We start from the raw sequence: 389 nt of genomic DNA, 5'->3' as shown, positions 1-389 counted from the left end.
ATTATAGGTATATAGATATAGATTACAAAGGGAAGGGTAGGTTGATAAGGACAACTTGGTCTTAAATAACGACTTTAAACTACATTTATGATAACTAACGTTTTGTTGGGATAGGAGCTCCAATTTTATTTTCTTACTCCCATAGGTCCCATCTCTAGAATTTTATTTGGTTTCAAATAAATATCTACTTGAGAAATTATTTGCATGTCTATTGAGAAAAACTATGCATTTGTTCCTAATAAATGACTTACAAGTCATCAATTTGGATATATATTGAAGTCATTACAAGAAACATGTGGTATACTATCACATATTTCTTTGAATAGTGGTTTACATATTTCTAAAAAAAAAAATTGACAAATACATTGATGGATAAGTTCATATATCAG

Source organism: Arachis ipaensis, chromosome B03 (assembly GCF_000816755.2).
Source record: "Arachis ipaensis cultivar K30076 chromosome B03, Araip1.1, whole genome shotgun sequence".
NCBI lineage: Eukaryota > Viridiplantae > Streptophyta > Magnoliopsida > Fabales > Fabaceae > Arachis > Arachis ipaensis.
The sequence above is the reverse complement of the archived record's forward strand: the minus strand, read 5'-3'. Positions refer to the sequence as shown.